The sequence below is a fragment of the Mesoplodon mirus genome (genome assembly GCF_964341445.2).
Source record: "Mesoplodon mirus genome assembly, chromosome: 4".
Classification (NCBI taxonomy): Eukaryota; Metazoa; Chordata; class Mammalia; order Artiodactyla; family Ziphiidae; genus Mesoplodon; species Mesoplodon mirus.
Window position 1 is genome coordinate 129,080,009 of NC_138979.1, and position 17,940 is coordinate 129,097,948.

The following is a 17,940-nucleotide window of genomic DNA, read 5'->3' on the forward strand; positions in this document are numbered from 1 at the left end:
TCCTTTGGAAAAAAATGAAGGAAAAAATACTATATTTAGAATTTAGATAGTGTATTTTTGTTTCAGATATATGATAAATGGTCATTGAGGCCTAGTTAGAAGGACATTTTGATTTCTATACTTTTTTTTTTGGCCAACGTTTTTTCCTCCCTTAGTAAGATAAAATATTTGAATAGTAACTAGATTCTTTACTTGTCTTGCTGGGTTTTGGGAGGGAGCTGGCAAAAAAGTGATAGTCCTCTACTTTTTATGCCAAACCTTGGGAAAGACAGTCTGATGAGATGCAGGCTTTACTCTAAAGTCTCAGAGCTGTGGGATGGGGAGAACTATTGTAAAAAGTCTAAGCCCTCATCTAGGGGTATTGGATTCTTCTACCTCCAACATGGGTAGATGGTGCTTGGAGATACAGCCATATTCCTTCAGCTTACCCCAAGGCAAGAAATTCAGGGATCCTCATATCTGACCCATAATTTATGAGGAGACAATGCCACAACATCCCCATCAGCCATATCTATCTCAAGAGGAAGAGTATTTGGATACGACCCTACATGTGACAAAAAGTGGGAGATTAAGGATGATTATGATAATAATAATATCTGCTCCTTTAGTATGTGCCAAACACTCCTTTGAGCTCCCTCTCAAACTCAGTATGCCTCAAATCAGAGTCATCTGTTCTCCTAAAACCTGATTCTGTTCTGGCGTCCCTTTTCTTAATAAGTGGAATCACCATATATTTTTTTCTTCTAACCAGAAACTACCTGTCTTTAGGAGGTCCCATACCCTCACTCCCCGTATGCTATGCAAAGTCACGTTCTGTCAATTTATCTCGGCAATTCATCCTTTTTTCTTTCTGCTGCTACCACGCTAGTCCATAATCTGGGCATAGATTACTGTCGAAGATTCTATTCATATGTACCACTGAAATAATATTTTACAATAGCATCACACATCTACCTTTTTCAACCTCCCCACCTCCAACACATCAGAAATTCATTCTCCATACTACAACTGGAGGCTTCCTTTTGTCATGTAAATCTGGTCACATCCTCTTCTACTTAAAAAGTATCAGTAACTTTTTGTGGCTCTTAAGATGAAGATCACAGTTCTTAACATAGCTTACAATAAATACTTAATGTTGAGACTTGAGAAATGTATCAGTGTGTGGAATAGCCAGGTACTTTCTAATACGGCATATTTTTGAATTTATACATTTAAGGACCTATAGTCAAGATGATACTCTCATGGATTGATGTTTAGTTAATGAGGTAAACAGGTTTAACTTAGATTGATAAATTTGTAAAATTAGTAGACATTTTAAATTGCTCATTATTTGTGTATTATAAACACCTGTTTTCCTATGTTCATCCTTTTTTTTTTTTTCCAGCGTTATTGAGATACAGTTGATGTATAACACTGTGTAAGGTTAAGGTATACAGTGTGATGGTTTGATACACATATATATTGTGAAATGACTACCACAATAGGGTTACTAAACACCTTTATCACCTTATTATTTTCTTGTGTGTGTGGTGAGAACATTTAAGATCTACTCTTAATAACTTTCAAGTATATAATACAGTATTGTTAGCTAGAGTCACCATGCTGTATATTAGATCCCCTGAACTTACTCATCTTGAAACTGGAAGTTTATACTTTTTACCAACATCTTCACATTTCCCCCACCTCTAAGCTCCTGGCAACCACTGTTCTACTCTGTTTCTGTTAGTTCAGCTTTTTTCAGATTCCACATATAAGTGAGGTCATACAGTATTTGTCTCTCTGTGTCTGACTTATGTCACTTAACATAATGCCATCAAGATCCATCCATTTTGTAGCAAATGGCAGGATTTCCTTCTTTCTCATGACTGAATAATATTTGTGTGTGTGTTTAACATATTTTCTTTATTCATCCATTGATGAACACTTAGGTTGTTTCTGTATCTTGGCTTTTGTGAATAAGGCTGCGATGAATGTGGGTTTACAGGTATCTCTTTGGGTTCCTGATTTCATTCCCTTTGGATATATACCCAGAAGTGTGATTGCTGGATTGTATGGTGGTTCTAGTTTCAATTTTTTGAGGAACCTACCTACTGTTTTCCAAAGTGAATGTACCAGTTTATGTTCCCACCAACAGTGCACGAGGATTCCCTTTCTCCACATCCTCGCCAACACTTGTTATTTGTTATCTCTTTGATAATAGTCATTCTAACAGATGTGAGGTGATATCTCATTGTCTTAGTTTCCCTGATGATTAGTGATGTTGAGCATCTTTTCATGTACCTGTTAGCCATTTATAATCTTCTTTTGAAAAATGTCTATTCACTTTCTCTGCCGATTTTAAGATTGGATTGTTTGGGTTTTTTTTTTTTGCTGCTGAGTTGTTTGAGTTACTTGTATATTTTGGATAGTAACCCTTTATTGGCTATGTGGTTTGCAAATATTTTCTTGCATTCCATAGAATTGCAAAAGAAGATTGCCTTTTCATTCTGTTGACTTTTTCTTTCACTGTGCAGAAGCTGTTTAGTTTGGTATAGTCCCATTTATTTATTTTTGCTTTTGTTGCTTATGCTTTTGGTGTCATATCCATAAAATCATAAAATCATTGTCATATCCAATGTCAAGGAACTTTCCCCCTATGTTTTCTTCTAGGAGTTGTATAGTTTCAGGTCTTAAGTTTAACATCCTTTTTTGTCACTAGACCACTTGCCTCCAAAATGAATGTTGCAATTCTGTAAGCTGTCGTAGGGAGGTTTTGCAGAAAATAGTTTCGTTTTGAAGAATCTTTAAACGGTATGATGGAGAGTAGGCTTTATAGCAGGTTGCTGGCATCATAGTTTGCAATGTTCTCTTCCTTTCCCCCAACCTCTCCTACCCAGATCACTACCCAAACACAATTGCATTTATTTATTTATTTATTTATTTATTTATTTATTTTGCGGTACGCGGGCCTCTCACTGTTGTGGCCTCTCCCGTTGCGGAGCACAGGCTCTGGACGCGTAGGCTCAGCGGCCATGGCTCACGGGCCCAGCCACTCCGCGGCATGTGGGATCTTCCCAGACCGGGGCACGAACCCATGTCCCCTGCATCAGCAGGCGGACTCTCAACCACTGCGCCACCAGGGAAGCCCAATTGCATTTATTTTTCTGCATGTCTGTTCTTTTGGCAATAGCCAAAATATATTTGCTCACTCCTGAGAATAGATTATACAAGATTCTAATCTACTTGTCCAAATGGTACCTGTTGTAACTAGAAGGCCTTCAAATATTTTCTGAACAAAGGAAAATTATCTTGACTTACTTTCTTTTGAATAGAATGGGGAAATTTTTGTTTATTTTTTTGTGGAGTCTTTTGGGGGTATTGGGATTTCTCTGGGGACAATTTTGGGATAAAGAAACTACTGCATAAGAACGTAAGGATTTCTGCTACCCAACTGTCTATAAGATTTTACCTAAAGATTTCCATTTTAAAAAGGCTCTTAAATAGAGCTACTAAAATAAGTAATTAAAAGATAATATAAATTTCAAAGTAGACTAATGTAGTAAGTTGATAAATGGGACTTTTCCTCTTCCCTCTGATTTTGGGCTGAGGTCTCAGAGCTGAGAACAGAGCACATCAGTGCCTGGAGATTCTCAAGGAGGATACTACCCGATCTGTGTAGAACTTGTTATGGCCACAGTCCCTGCTAGGAAAGCAGTTTTAGGCAGTTCCTTGCAAATGATGGCTCTTTGCAGTGCCACATGACTCTGCCAGCTCATCTACAACTGATTGGTGATTGTTGGACTCAGTAGTCCATCCCTCCGTCTGTAGCCAGTGAGGGCCTACAAGATGCTGCCATGAAGGCACTGCCTGCATAATGGAAATGGTCATTTGCTGGTCAATGAGATCCTTTCTTTCTTTGATTTTTTTTAAACAGAAGTTACAGTGATATAGGCAGTTGGTTATAGGAGCAAGAATCAGAAAACACAAGTAAATAACTGAGTCATGTCAGTGTTGAAACAATACAATAGAGATCCACCAACTCCTGCTAGAGCTGCCTGAATCTAAATATTAAAAAATGTTTTTTTCATCTGATCAGTTCTATTTAAGTTTCATGTAAGCTTGTTTTCAAGCATAAGTGAGATTTAGGCTACAGGGAATTGTGCTCATGGTTTGTCAGTTTACAAGAGACATTTTTTTCTACTTCCATTCTTCATACATATCTACTTATCTGAGTGGCTACAGTTGTTGCACTAGTGATTCTCTTTGAAATTTCCACTATAATTCCTGTCCACTTGAGCTATAAGAACTGACAATGTCTTCAGTTGTCATCATGACTCTTTAGGCACCGGGTTAGGCTGTCAGAAAAGGAAGACTTGGTAAGATAGTGTTTATTTTGCAGAGTAATAATCTTTTCTCTGAATGTTGTTCTCAGTTCTATTCCAGAAAATGTCACTGCTAAATAAAACTTCATTTCTAAGGAGAAAACATGTAATACACAGTCAGGATTCCATAGAGAGTTCATCCTGTTGGCTTCTAGTGGGCTTGAAATAAGAGATTAATGTGTAGTTATATAGAAATCCAGTAGGTTAAACTGGAGAGTGGGGCGGGGGGGAGAGGGAGGGAGGGAGGGAGAGAGAGAGAGAGAGAGAATATGACTATGAGAGAATACAGTTCTCTTTTCCAGGTTTATACCTTCTCCACCATGAACCTGAGAGAATAATCTGGCCTGTGTAAATAACTGCAGGCCTCACTGAGTTTCTGTAGATTTTCTGGAGATAAATTGTATTGAAATTCTCATGATCACTACCATCTCTGCCTGTTAAGTAGATACTGGGGAAAACCTCTCTCTCCAAGGTAAAGGTTGGGGTGTGTAAATTAGAAATACAGAATGTGTAGGGAACCCCAGCCTGACCTACTGGCTGCTCCATTTGAGGGCTTTTCTTGCTTTTCTTTCTGGTAGCTTTTCTCTCAAGTACCACTGAAGTGGCACCTTCCGACACCCTCTCTCTCTGCCAGCACCTCTTGGTCTCGCTTGGTTCTGATTGACTCTTATCGTAGGGGCCTCTCTTCAGAGGCTGTAGTTCTTCACGGTCCCCAGCAGTTCTCAGCTGCAGCCATTCCCCGTAGCAGTGTTAAGCGGATTTGACCCCAGGCCCCTTGCTTCCTCCTGTAGCAACATCATCTGATCTCAGCCTTGCTTTTCACCTCAGCTCTCACCAGTCACTTCCTGCCTGCTTTCCCACCTCAGTGGACTTATTCATACCAATATAGTTGTGGTTTTCCAAATATAACCCACTGTTCGATACCTGCTCCTCTTCATGTCAGCCCCCAACTTTGGTTCAAAGGTTACTTGTTCTATGATTTCCCAGGTGGAATTAACCACTGTCTCCTTTTTGCCCCTCATCTGTACTCTATACATCTATCGTAACATCTATAATTCTTTGCTGCTTATGTCTCCCTTGAATGGAGCAGAAATGAGTTATCCTCACCAAGCCCTGCCCAAATTGCAAATTCTTGAACAAAATAAATATTGTTGCTCTTTTAAGCCACTAAATTTTGGGGTAGTTTGTTATGCAGTCATAGAAACTGAGTTAGATTTTGGTGTTTGGAGGTGGGTTGCCATGTAACAGAAACCTCAAAATGCAGCAGTGACTGAAGCTAAACTAGACAGGACTAGACAGTGGGCAGAAGGTGGAGGACCTTGAAGAGATTGTTAGTGGAAACCTCATGGCTCTCAAGGAGGATGTCAGTGAATGTTTAAAGGAAAGTGAAAAAGTATCATTGGGAGCTGGAGAAAAGATCCTTGTTATGTAATAGCAGAAAGTTTAGCAACATTGTACTTATGGTAATGTGGAAAGTAGAAAACGGTTATAATGAATTGCATGAATTTGAAGGTGTTTTCTGGCTATTTCTTGCTGCCTATAGTAAAATTGATAGGACAAAGTGCTGTGGTATGAAGGCTTGTATCCCCCAAGATTCAAGTGTTAATGCCGAATGTGATGGTACTAGGAGATGGGACCTTTGGGAGGCGCTTAGGTCATAATGGTGGAGCCCTCATGAATGGGATTACTGCTTTTATAAAAGAGACCCTGCAGAGCTCCCTAACCCTTTCCACCATGAGAGAACACAGTGAGAAGTCGGCAGTCTGTAACCTGGAAGAGGGCTTTCACCGGAACCTAACCATGCTGGCACACTGATCTTGGACTTCCAGCCTTCAGAACTGTGAGAAATACATTTTTGTGGTTTATAAGCTACCAACTTTGGCATTTTGTTAATAGCAGTCCAACTGGACTAAGAAAGAGAAGCTAAGGAAAGAATTGTTAAATATAGAGGAAGCAGAACTTACTGAGTTTGAAAATAAAACTCTCTTTTCCAGTTTCTCCAGATGGCAGACAATTTTCAAGTTAAGAAAAGTCTTATGGAAAGAGATCAAATCTAGAGTATTGTGAGAAAACATGGTTTAACTACAAAGCCAAGGGAGTGATTATAAAACTCTTAGTTAAGGCTGCAGGAGATTTAATGTCGTGCCTCACAAAGGCAAATAGTCCCTCTAAGGATCTTGACAACATGCCATGCCTGTTCTCACAGATGACTCACAGATCTTCTCTATTAACCGAAAAGGTCCTCTAAGAATTTTAAGAGAATTGTCCCTCAGGACCCTTATAGGAGCTCAAGGACCTATACCGAAATTTATGGGTGTGATTTTTGTCTAATGGAGTGGATTATAAATTGATTCACAAGAAATCTACACAGTTAAAAAAAAAAGATTTTATTTTTTAGAGCAGTTTTGGGTTCACAACAAAATGCAACAGAAAGCACAGAGAGTTCCCACATAGCCCCTTGTCCCTCTCGGACACCAGAGTAGTACCTTTGGTAAAATTGATGAACCTACATTGATTGACGCATCATTATCATGCCTGGTTCATAGTTTACATTAGGGTTCACTTTTGGTATATATTCTATAGGTTTGGACAAATGTATAATGACATATATCCACTATCATAGGCCTTAAAAATCCTTTGTGCTCTGCCTATTCATCCATGCCTCCCCCAACTCCTAACAACCATTAATCTTTTTACTGCCTCCATAGTTTTGCCTTTTCCAGAATGTCATATAGTTGGAGTCATACAGTGTGTAACCTTTTCAGATTGGCTTCTTTCACTTATGCATTTAAGTTTCCTCCATGTCTTTTTATGGCTTGATAGCTCATTTCTTTTTAGCGCCAAATAATATTCCATTGCGTGAATGGTTTATTTATCCATTCACCTACTGAAGGATATCTTGGTTATTTCCAAAGTTTGGCAGTTATGAATAAAGCTGCTATAAACATCTGTATGCAGGTTTTTGTGAGGACGTTAAGTCTTCAGCTTCTTTGGGTTAATACTAGGGAGGGTGATGGCTGGATCATATTGTAAGAATATGTATAATTTTGTGAGAAACTGCCAATTGTCTTCCAAAGTGACTACACTGTTTTGCATTCCCACCATCTATGAATGAGAGCTTGTGTTACTCCATAGCCTCACCAGTATTTGGTGGTGTCAGTTTTCTGGATTTTGGCCATTCTCGTAGGTATGTAGTGGTGTCTCATTGTTTTAATTTGCATTTCCCTAATAAAGTATGATGTTGAACATCTTTTCATATGCTTATTTGCTGTCTGTATATCTACTTTGGTAGGTGTCTGTTCAGATCTTTTGCCCATTTTTAAATTGGGTTGTTCATTTTCTTACTGTTAAGTTTTCAGAATTTTTTGTATATTTTGATTGAACCCCTCCCAACATGATGGGCAGCCCACCTGTTGCTCTCTTCTCAAAGGCTGTGTTCCGTGGTTTCTTCCCAAAGGTGAGGAAAAGGAAGAGTAAATAACTTAGTTACAATACCATTGAGAAGAAAAATAATAGTTATTTTCAAGGAGTCCTTTTCAGAAGGATAGCTTTTCCAATAACATTTTAAAAAGAAAAAAAGAATTCTTTGTATATTTTAGGTAATAATCTTTTATCAGATATGTTTTATACAAATATTTTCCCTGGTCTGTGGCTTGTCTTCTCAGTCTCTTGATCCACATAGTTTTTAAAATGATTATATCAGCTTGGATTGAAAGGCACAGAGACAGTACAAAATGAAAAGGGGGCTTTGGATCCCAACCTTCTATAGACAGGAAGCATGCTAAGAACATGACTACTTAACATGAACCAACAACCCAGAGCTGGGAAGCCATGAGCCACAGTGAGTCATTCCTGAGCAGTACAACTAAGCTGTAATAAAGGAACTAGCAGCATGGGCCCAGCTGGGTTTAATGGACCAGGGACTGCTGTCTCCTTTCCCCCTTTTTGAATGGGAGTGTCTATAGGAGTTATCCTATGCCTGCTCTACCTTTGTGTATTCGTGTTTGTGGAGGCAGATAACTTATCTTTTTTTGTTTACAGCTCTTCAGATCAAGAGGAACTCTTCTCAAGGGGCTGTATTTAAGGTACTATACTCAAGAAGTTCATCAATACCTGGACCTCAAACCTCAGCCTGTTATGGGTATCAGTGGGAGGGAATGAGTATATTTTGCATGTAGGAGGGATGTGAACTGCTGTGGCCAGAAGGTGGACTGTGGTATGTTATATTTTTGACGGCTGGTCTCAGCAATATTTTTGGTCCCACATGCTGTTTTAGAAACTTGCCACTTCCCATCAAGAGACTGAGTTTACTTCCCCTGTTCTTGAACTGGGGCTGGACTTTGCACGGATTAGTAGAATTGGGGGAAGTGATACCTTATGACTTCCAAGGCTAGGTTATAAAAGATGGTACTGCTTCTGCCTGCCTCTCTCAGGATGCTTACCTTTAGAATCTAGCCACCCACTGTGGTGTGAGGAAGCCTAGGCCACATATTGAAGCCATGTGTAGGTATTCTGGCACCAGATTCTCATCTGACAGCATCAACCACCAGATACCTTAGTGAATGAGGCTTTATATAATTGCAGTCCCCAGCCGTTGCGCCCTCCCAGCTGATGCTGAGTGGAGCAGAGATGAGCAGTCCTCTCCAAGGCCTGTCCAAATTGCAGGTTCATGAACAAAAAAAGTATTGTTGCTTTAGGTCAATAAGATTTAGGGTAATTTTAAAATATAGTCTTAGTAACTGAAATAATTAGAATGGTTTACAGTTTGGGGTTTATTTTTTAATTAAGTTTTGGTAATAAAGTTATGCTGCCTTCATGAAATGAGACACATTTTATCTTTTTGTTTGGTATGGAATAGTTTAAATAATAGTGTAATTATTTGTTCCTTAACAGTTAGGTGGACTCAAATTGAAAGGTTTTTTGTTTGTCTTATTATTATCTAAAATAATAGTCACCTTTCCAATCCCTTCTTTGGTAAGTAGTCAGTTTGGATTTTCTACTTGGTTTACTTTGGTTTTTTTGTATTTTCTAGGAAATCATACATTTCTTCTATTCCTAGTCTTGCTAATATTTGTTTTGTCTTACATTTTTAAGCAGGATCATAAAGGGATGTGTGTGTGTGTGTGTGTGTGTGTGTGTGTGTGTTTGTATCTTGTTAGTCTTTAAAACAACATCTTTTGGAATTATTTATCAATTCTTCTACTATTTTCCTGTATCTGTTGTAGATTATAGGTAGATTATATCTGTTATTTTTATCCATTCACTCCTCAAATTTTCTTTCAGTTAATTTTGTGCTTTTTTTCCAAAAAACCCCAAAACTTAGGATAAACATAATGTTTCTGGACTTTTATTCATTTGTCTTCATAATGAAAGGATCTAGGGACATAAATTTTTATCTAATTATGGCTTTTTCTGTGTTCCATAAATTTTTATGTATTTACCTTTTCATTAATTTCTAGAATATGATTTTTCTCATTGATCAGGAGTTAATTTTCAAATCATTAAGATATTTCAAACCATTTAAAAATTATTTCTTATATTATTGAATTATCAGTGACTGTGACCTATAATATATTTACTTTTAAATACTTCTTATGGTTTGCTTTGTGGAAATTTTTATAAATCTGTGAGCAAATTAAAATGTAAATTGTCTCACTGAGTGAAGTAAGATTCCATACTGTCTTAGTTCAGGCTGCTTTAATAAAAATATCATAGGCTGGGTGGGTAGCTTAAACAACAAAAACTTATTTCTTGTAGTTTGGAGGCTGGAAAGTCCAAGAGCAAGGCACCTGTCTGATGAGAACTTGCTTCCTGGTTCATAGAAGGCTGTCTTCTTGCTGTGTCCTCACATGGCAGAAGGGGCAAGAGAGCTCTCTGGGATATCTTTTATAAGGGCACTAATCCCATTCATTAGGGCTCCATCCTCACTCCCAAAGGCCTCACCTCCCAATACCATCACATTGGGGTTTAGGATTTCAACATATGAATTTTGGAGGGACACAAACATACAGTTTATAACATCCTGCCCCTGACCTTCCAAAACTCATATTCTCACATGCAAAATACATCCATCCATTCCAACAGCCCCAAAAGTTTTAACTCATTTTCATCATCATCTCTAAAGTTTGAAGTTCGAAGTCTCTGTAAATATCATCCAAATCAGATTATGAGTGAGACTGAGGTATGATTTATTCAGGGGCAAAATTCTTCTCCAGCTATGAATCTGTGAAAGCAAACAAGTTATGTGCTTCCAAAATACAATGGTGGGACAGGTAAAGGATAGACATTCCCATTCCAAAAGGGGGAAGTAGGAAAAAAGAAAGGAGTGACAGTTTCCAAGTAAGTACAAAACCTAATGCAGCAAATTCTATTAAACCTTAAGGCTTGAGAATAATCTTCTTTGGCCTGATGCTTTGCCTTCCAGACCCACTGAGGTGGCGATGTCACCATCGTGGCTTGGTGGTATGCTGCCCAAACCATGGGTCTGTGTAGTGGCCCTGCCCATGCTGCAGCTGTCTGTCAGGGTCCTGCTACTAAGGCACTGGGCAGGGGCATGCTGGCCCATCTGAACCAGAGAGGTGGCCTCACCCTTTGAAACCATTCTCTCTACCCCTACCCTGGACCTGTGATGGCAGTGGCAGCCCTGATAATATCTGAAGTGCCTTGGAAGTAGGGGGAGAAGGGGAGTGGTGTTATTCTTTTCTTGTCTTGAAGAATAACATCTGGCTTCTGTTGAGATGGTTGTTGAGGGCTGTGGTTTATATCCATATTAATCTCCTTATCAAACAGTCACTTTACTGCACCTTTAGTATTCTTTTCCAGGAATGCTTTCTTATTTTGCAATATAGATAGGCTGAGAATTTTCCAAATCTTTAAGTTCTGGTTATTTTTTGCTTAACAGTTCCATCTTCAAATCATTTCTCACTTCTCACATTTTATCATAAGCAGTCCAGAGGAACCAGGCCACTCCTTCAATACTTTGCATAGAGGTCTCCTCAGCTAAATATCCAATTTCATTGCTTGCAAGTTCTACATTCCACAGAACACCAGAACATGACCTCAATTCAGTCAGGTTCTTTGCCACTTTATAATAAGGATCACCTTTTCTCCAGTTTCCAATAACATGTTCCTCATTTCCATCTGAGACCTCATCATAACGGCCTTTATGGTCCCTATTTCTACCAACATTCTGCTCAGGATTACTTAAATATTCTCTAAGAAGATTGATGTTTTCTCTCCAGTTCTCCTCTTTTCTTTCTGAACCCTCACCATAATTACCCTTAATGCTCATATTTCTAGCATGTACCTCTAAACCCTTCCAGCTGCTATCTAATAACCAGTTGCAAAGTCACTTCAACTTTTTAAGTTATTTGTTGTGGCAGCATCCCACTGTCAGTACCCACATCTGTAGCAGTCAAGGTTCTCCAGAGAAACATAACATCTGGAGGCTGATAAGTCCCACAATCTGCCATCTGCAAGCTGGAGACCTAAGAAGGCCAGTGGTGTAATCCAGTCTGAGTTTGAAGGCCTGAGAACCAGAGGTGCCAGTGATGTAAATTCCACTTCAAGGGCAGAAGATGAGATGAGATGTCTCAGCTCAAACAGTGAAGCTGGAAAAAAGGAGCAAATTCCTCCTTCCTCCACCTTTTGTTCTATTTAGGCCCTCAACAGATTGGATGATGCCCATCCACACTGGGGAAGGCAATCCAGTGAGTCCACCAATTCAAATGCTAATCTCATCCAGAAATACCCTCATAGACACCCCAGAAATAATGTTTAATGTGAGTACCCCATAGCCAATCAAGTTTACACATAAAATTAACCATCATACTTATAAACATAGAAAAAAAATCACTGAAATAAAACTTTAGAAGATGAATTTAAGGAGAGTCACTCTGGAGATCTGCCTGAATTAGTGTGCTGGAAAACTCAAGAGGAAGAAATATCTAAAAACTAAGAACAAATACAGAGAGAGAAATTATATCAAAGACATTTGGTTAAAGATTCATTTTCCACACACCATTTCTACCGACATTATTGGAGCCTGTGCATCATCAAAATAATGGTGTATAAATCAAGGAAGGTGTAAACAAAATTGAGGGAACAGGATCCAATACAAAAGAGAGACAAAGGAACTTACTGAGTGTTGGTGAAGAGACACACCAAATGACAGCTGTACCGCAGGCCTAAAATGAAGCAATCTAGATTCAAACAGGTCAGAAGGCTCAAGGAGAGACTTCTTCAAGAAGATGCAATTAATAAAATACCTAATGGGTCTGAGTCTATTGAGAAGAGATTTATATAAGCTCTGGAGAATATGGGGGGAAAATTAAAGCTAAAAGCATAGAAAAGTAAAAAATGGAAAAAAAAATTAGGGAAAAAATTATCATAGTAAACATGATTCAGCTATCATAGTATTTACATGGTCAACATAAACATTGGATATTAATCTAAGCAATAGATATGGATCCTGTAGTATGATCCTGTGGTATTGATACCAGAGGCCTTTAGAAGGACTGGCTAGCGGGGTAGTATGGAGGAGAGAGACTAGGAAAAAAATGGATATTGATCTATCATAACTATAAGATTTTGGAAGAACAAGGGAACCCAAGTGTTTGTGTGTGTGTGCGAGTGCATGCATGTGTGTGTTGAGAATGGTGGTTATATGTGAAAGAGAGCTAAATTCTCATCTTTTGTAATAGATATTATCAGTAGATAGTAATGCCTATAACTGAAAGTCAGGAAGAACATAAGACTGTAAGAATGTTATTTAGAGATTGGGAGTAAATACCAAAAACCAACGAAGAGTTGAAGCAGTTGCCTCCCAGGGTGAGATGATGTTTTTTATAACAAGTCTTAAAAAGTTTTAAATGATGTACATGTGTGATTTTGCCAAAAATAACCCCCCCAAACCTAAATTAAAAATAAAGTGGAATAACGAAAGACAGCAGAGACTTAATAGATCCAGGAGATGTATAAGGAGGAATTATACAAGGTTAAAAAAAAAACGGAGAGAGAAAATAGCAAGAACTCATATTAGAAGAAAGACCTAAGTCTGCATCTTGAAGGATACCCCATTCCCTCACCTTGACCCAAGTTTCAGTTAGCATTGATAAGAACAACTGATAATAGGCATATCCCTATAAAATTTTCAAAATCCAGGGAAAACAATAAAATCTTGCTGGGTTCCAGATAGAAAAAACAAGTTACTTGTGAAGGAAAAAAAAATCAGACTGAGATTGAATTTCCTGCATCCAAGGTTGGAGACTAGAAGATGGTAGGATAATGTCAATGGACTAGTGAGAGAATTACACCCCATGAATCCTGTACTAGGCTAAGCTATCAGTCATCTGTCAAAGAGAGATTTGCAGATGTTTGAGGAGTCAGAGATTAGAGAAGTCTTGAGAAAGTATACTAACCAACAAAAGGGTTTGAACAGTGACTGTAGGATATGGGAAGATAAAAAAGAGAGGAAATAGTGGTAAGCAGTGAAGCTGTCAGTATACACATGGTCCAATTTCAGTGGTTAATGAAGCTGTTTCCAATTGTTAGAAAATGCTTACTGTAAGTTCTAAAGAAGTATTCTTTTTTCTCTACCTTTCAGCTTGAAAATTTTCAAAATAAAAATTTGAAAGGCTTTTACCTAGATTTACGAATTTCTCTTGTAGTATATCCCTTCTAATTCTTTAGAAATGGCTGGTTGTAGGGCAGGAAAAATAGAAGGTGAGCCTGCGTTGTTTTAACATGACAGGAAATAAGGAAATGTGCCAAGATGAATGGGGACCTGCCAAAAGGGCAGAGAGTGCGCACAGATGAATTACTGGGGAGTACCTTTTGGAAAAACACCTGTAAGGGAGTGAACAAAGCAGGAATGGAAGAGGGGAAAGTTCACCTGTGATGCAGTTCATCTTCTGCATTGTGAGCTCTGGACCTGAGATGGTCCAGCTATGGCTGTTGTATTTGTCCATTTGTTGTCAAAATTGGGCAAAGGAGTATGAAGAGATAGATACCTTTCATATATACCCTTCATATGACTAACATGTTTTGTCATCTGGGTGATAAAAAATACTCTTTCCTGCATTTGTGTGACAGAAGTCTTACCTCTTTCTGATGACCAAGGTCAATTACTTCTCCCAGGTTGGTGACTCCTTTCCTTGCCCTCTGGTTTCTTGGCCCAAGGTACTTGAAGCGACCAGGTAGCATGGGCTATGTCCCTTGGTAAGAACAAGACCTCTAGGTTCATAGAACCTAGCATGCAGTGAAGGGAAATATAAATTTCAAAGTGGGTCACGGGGAATGATGAGGCCATTCCTGCTTCCTCCCCTTTGTTTCTTGCTTGCATGTATGTTACTTATTACAGATGCCATACCATAATGGTTATTGATTTAGGGTATAACTGCATCCTGGAGGAAGGTGTCCTGTCTTCACATGGTATCATCTCAACCATGCCTTCAGAATGCTCTTCCATTGCTCTCTCAGACTGGCAGCTTCTGAATGTTGCAGTATGTGGTACGACCAGTGGACCCAATGGTCTGTGCTCATATCTCCTTCTCTATAAAGAAGATCCCTTGGTCTGTAGCAAAGTTAAGCAGGATATAAAGTGAACCAGAAACATTGGTAGGTCTCAGGTGCTGATTACTACCTTATGGTCAGGAAAGGCAAATCCATGCCTGTAATATGTGCTGATTCTGGTCAAGGTGAATCACTGCCCCTTCCAGAGTGGAAAGGGTCCAATGTAATCAGTTTACACTGTTTGATGATCTCTTGGAGGTAATGTGCCATATTGGGGGTTCAGCTTTGTTACTGGCAGATTGGATGATCTGTTGTAGCAGTTAGTTAGATCAACCTTGGTGAGAGGGAGCCCATACTATTGGGCCCATGCATAGTCTCTGTCCATGCCACCATGGCTACTATGTCCATTATGCCAGCACTAAGGGGATCAATGACAAGCTGGATGATGTCAGCTGGTTAGTATTCTGTATACTTAGTTATTTAGTGCCTCTTCCATGGTGGAGTGTCTTCTGATGGGTATTAATATGTGATACAAAGATTCTTGTATTTTATGTCCACTCCCACAGGCCTATCCTCATGCACTGTTCCCAGGAAAACCAGTTAAGAGACTTTGTAATCTTTTCAGTGAAGTTAAAGAGGCCCAAATCACATCAAAATGGTGTTTTGATATGTAGGGAGGAACTAGTGGAGGGAAAGAGGAGGAAGACGGAAGAAAGAGATGGTTTATAAATTAAGGTTTCAGAACTTAACTGGGAAAGGATGAGATCTACCTTAGAATGGAAGGCAAGAAGGAAAGAGGAATGAATGGAGAATAGAAGATCTGAGGCAAATGGGAAGAACATGAAGGAATTTCCATCAGATTTTGCTTAGTGAAATAGGTGTCCAGATTATCTGCTAAGAGTGCATGTGTACAGAACCCTGTGAAAATTGGTCCTCTACCCACCACACTTCTTTTGCACATTCTTTGACCCTTCCTTGACTGAGAGTAAGCAGCCATGCTCCCTGGAAGTGACTTTCCAAAGAGTTCTGAAGGAGAGAGCTCTTTAGTTCTCATTCAAACTCAGATAGGAGACTTGGGTGCCCTGGAGTTCCACAGAATTCATATGAGGATCTCAACAGATCTCAAACTCATGTTTGTGATCCTGGGTTATGTAACTAATATGGATAATTCAAATAATGCAACTTTCAGATTCCTTTGTACCTCAACAATGCTGACTCATTATCAAATAAATAAAACTTATTTACTCTGAATGTTTCCTCTTAGTTGGTCCTCTTAATTGATAAGAGAGTCCATCAGTATCTTGTTTTAGATTACCCTACGAAAGTGAAGAATTTATGGATTATATGCTGATGGGAAAATTACCTGCTGAGGTAACTTCATATTTATTCTTTATTCTACTGATTTCATATATATAAATTTTGTAAAATGTGGGGTTTTTGCATGAGGTAAAAGATACCACACACATATAAGGAAGTATATAATGTGCATATCTGGAGCCAAAATATTTATTTAAAATTATTTTGAATTAATAAAAGTTTATATGTAGTGATATTTGCTTTGCCTCTGCTTTTTGACTGTCATTCATTTATTCATTTGCCATATACTTGCTACAGTATGTAGGTTCTGTTCCAGGTGCTGGGAATATAAATGCACAAAAGATACAGTCCCTGAATTTTAAGGAGTTTATGGTCTGATTATAGGAGACAGGTATTGTAATAAACCAAGTACTGTATTATATGTGCTAAGAAAGAAATACATACAGGATGGACTAGGGCCCAAGGGAGGGAGTGGTCAATTTCTGCCTCAGAAGTATGGGAACCTGCTGTCAAGAAAGGTTTTACTGATGAAATGGTGACTGAATCTTGAAAGGTAAGAAAGTGTTTTTGTTAAGTTTGACATTAGATAACATGAAGTCTTTGAGGCCAAAGAACTTCATCTATACAAGTTTGTATTCTGGCACAAAGGAAAAATTTGCCTATGAGTCTCTAAGGTTTCCAAACAATTTCAAGTTTAAAACTTAATATTATAAAGGTATTTTTTTTCAAATACCAGCAGGTGGCAATATTATCCCATGAAAAAAGAATGATCGCCAAAAGCTGAAAATGACTTTCCAGAATTTCCAAATCTGGTAATGAGGGTGTTTTGGGTTAAAAATGGATGAGAAAAAGTGAGTTTGCCAATTTTTTTCTTGGCAGGCCAGCTTTTCCTTGAATAAGCCGATGTCTGAACTCCCCAATCCCCCCTTCCCATTCATTCTGAGCCCCAGAGATCTCCATAAAATGGACTTGGACACCTCTCATTCAAAGGCCTGTGGGAGTCTGAAGCCCTTTTCAAGACTTCTGCACTACATTGACCCAGAAACAAAACTGAGCTCCCTGCCTGATGTCCACTAAAAACCAATCTGCATAAAATATTCATGAATTTAAGAGACTTTAGTGAAGATTTGGGGAAAGGATAACAGCAGAGTTTACACAGCAGCAATGCAAACAAGCACAAATGAATCAGCCTCCCAGGTCTCAGAATGTCCTTTGGCCACCCACCATCATGGAATTTCACAGAATTCTTTTGTTTCAGCCCTTCTTTATCTGTTGGCTCCTCTTTTTCCCTTCTTGGCCCCGGAACTTCAAATTCTTCTCCTTCTCCCCCTCTCCTCCTCTCTCCATCTCCTTCCAATTTCCCTGTCCCCTCTCCCTGCCTCTTCCTCTCCTTCTCCCTTTTTCTCTCTCCTGGTCTCCCACCCCCAAACCCACTAAGGTGCTCTACAGTAGAGGGCCCTTCACTCTGTGTGATTCCCCCCTTCCTTGAAGGCAGTAGTAGCAGTTTATTACCTTGAAACAGAAAACAGAACAATTTTTCTCTTTTCAGTGTAATAAAAATACTTCTAAAAACATGCCCTGCAGATATTAAAAAAAAACCCCACCACCTGTGATCATGGTTTTCAGCTAGTGTTTGCAGGTTTTTCTTTAGCAGGGTGATGTTAGTGAGCTTGTTAGGGTCCTCTGCACCTCTCTCCATCTTCCATGTGCCTAGAAAATAAACCCCAGTTTCTTCCATGATCTATCAAAT